Here is a 3,021-nt window from a genome sequence, read left to right on the forward strand (position 1 = left end):
CAATTATTTATACCAATTTAAAGCATACATTCTATTCTTTGATAATATCCAAAATTTTGTCCGCAATTCGTATTCATTCTTTCAATATTTGAAGTGAAGCGCATGTATGCATCTCAGAAGCTGCTCATTTTTACCAAAAATAGGGGGTTCGAGTCACTTCATAAAATCATGCGTACCATGCGCACTGTTTTTGTAGCAGCACAAACCACGGTTTAAGCCAGTCGGTAAATTATTCATGCCATGCACATTTTTTTCAGAGGCACAAACCACATATGCGCCACAAACGCGCAGCATCTAAGTCGGGTCTTTGACCTGTGTGCGCCATTCCAGAGACTTAGTAGTACACAAAGAATGGTTTAAGCATATAGGTCCATGGTTTAAGCCAGTTTGTAAAATCAAAGGAGGGGGTTGAGCCGGTTCGTAAGAAATTTAAATATGGTATTATTCTTTAAATAATACAAATTTTGATCTGAAATTTGGCAAATCAATAGAGTGAATCACAGGCTTTCAGCATATGCAAAAAAATAAATTTCGAAAATTTGACCAAAAATTAGTTTAGAGCCGGTTCGTAAAATCAATGACGATATATCAATCAGTGCTCTAACTACCGACAAACCAGCATCCAAGCTTTTTGGCAGTCCAGTTTAATAATAATCACTAAACCACTAGAATTGATAAGTTGTGACAGAAAAAACAAACAAAGGCAAGTGAGTAAATTATCAATTTTGTTTAATGATAATTAAAATCTTTTATTAAAAAGAATGATGTTAAATGTCTATATGAACACTCATATCTGTACTCATTCAATATGATTTTCTGCATGGATATTGCTTACATTAAAAAAAAAATCACCAGGGTTTGTCTAATTCTTTATCACAAAAATATGACATATGTCTCTGAATCATTAATATTAAAGACAAGTTGTTTTAGGTTCATAAAATTATTTTAGAGAAAAACTACTGTTAGGATCACAGTGAATTTGAACACAAGTTTACAATTCTTACTGGACTATTGTAGGTTTTCAAAATCTACTTTATTATAACATTTATTGATGAGGCCTCCAAGCAAGAGATTTCTGTGAAATGAAATTAAGTTCTTTGCATATGGACTGGTACAATTGTAAGTAATTGCAACTTAAATAATATAATATGCGACATTGACATAGCGCTCGATACATATGTCTCTAAACGCTGCATACTATTATCCCGGCATTAGCACGGCTATCCTGATAGGACGCTCAAGCATTCAAGGAATTCCTTCCTACGGGTACCCATTTACTACACCTGGGTGGAGAGTGGCAAACGTAGATAAACACCTTGCCAAAGGACCCGAGTGCTGCGGTGGGATTTGAACCCCGGGCCTTATGGTTCAAAGTCTGGAGACGTATCCACTGAGCCACAAACCACAACTTTATCTTAGTTGGAGAATTATCATATTTTTATAATTAATGTGATCCATACATTATATTAAAAAACAAACAAAAATTTTCTTCTAAAACAAACAACATATAACCGCAAATTCAACATCTCTGGCAATACATGTCCAAAGTCTCAAACTGGAGTGTGAAACAAATGAAAGTGAATAGTACTGAAAATCACAATGTTGTATAAGAGTAACATAGTCAGTGGAGGATCCAAGATTTTCAAAGGTGGGTGAGGGGGGAAAGTATCACAAAAGCATATGGAAGTATATGAAAATATTAGAACTTAAGGAAAAACATGCAAAAAGCTCAGCTCTAAGGCATGGGGTGGCAACTAATCCAAGCATCCCCTTAATCTGCCAACTGATAGCATGATAAAGAACAAACATTTTTCATTATTTATGGAACATTTTCCTCAAGTAATTAATAAATTTCTCCTAAATGACGAGAATAAATCTCTAAGTTATCGATCAGCCATTGGAAATATATCATTACAGCCATTAAAGAAATTTTACATATTTTTATTTTCTTATTTTCAAAGCAATGAGTAACATTGAATGGGCAGAAGAACCGGGTCATTTTCCATTGCCATCAAAGTCAATTCATAAGATCCTGTAGTTATAACTATAGAAATAGTGGCACTGACTGGAAGAGAGCCATTCTTCAAAGAATTCTTGCATTTCTTTTATTAAAAAACACATTTTATAAAAAAGAACACAGGATTATCAAATGGTATGGTCTGTATTCAAGCAAAAATTGAAATTTGGTGATATCAGCAGAGTTTAGTTGATGTCAATTAAAAAGTCACTTGCAACTGACTTGAACAAATCTATTACCCCATTAAAGCCTGGTTATATTTAAGCTCATCATAGAAATGGATATTGACCCAAAAATCAATTAAACAATTCTGAACGCTAAATAACAGACAAAAATGTGTTAAGTAACAACATTAAGAAAAAGGAATTCTAGCCACCTGCTATAAAGACCAAATAAGACAAATGAAAATTAATCATATCCCCACAAAAATATCAAGAAAACACCTGTAACAAATATCTCATGCACTTGAAATACATATGAAAACTCTAGAGAATTAATCACAAAAATCCTAAAAGAAATGAGTGTGAGATTAAAAATAACCAAACGACTGCATCAAATAACAATATGAAAACAGATATATCAAAATTGTGAAGTGATCCATCAAGGCTTTCAAAGAAATAATATGTAATGCTTCATATTGTGTTAAAAATACAGGATAAATAGAAAAAGAAATAATATTTTTTGCCAACTTTGACAACTAACTCTGCAATTAACACAAAAGTATGTTTGCATCTATATTCACAACCATGAACCTATATTAAAAAGCATATAGCCATTCATACTTGCAACTTGCTCACTTTTAACAAGACTCTTGAATATTTTGATGGGCAATCTTTATCCTTTAGACATGACAAGTCCAATAATGAGAATTAATTGCCATGATTTTTTTTCAGAAAATATCCTTAGAACTAAGTATTTTCCTAAATAAAAATTACATTGATTTCTGATGGTGAAAATAAAAATAACATGACATCCATGTCACAAAGATTTTGTTCTTTTTGAAA

Source organism: Lytechinus pictus, chromosome 2, assembly GCF_037042905.1.
Source record: "Lytechinus pictus isolate F3 Inbred chromosome 2, Lp3.0, whole genome shotgun sequence".
Lineage (NCBI taxonomy): Eukaryota > Metazoa > Echinodermata > Echinoidea > Temnopleuroida > Toxopneustidae > Lytechinus > Lytechinus pictus.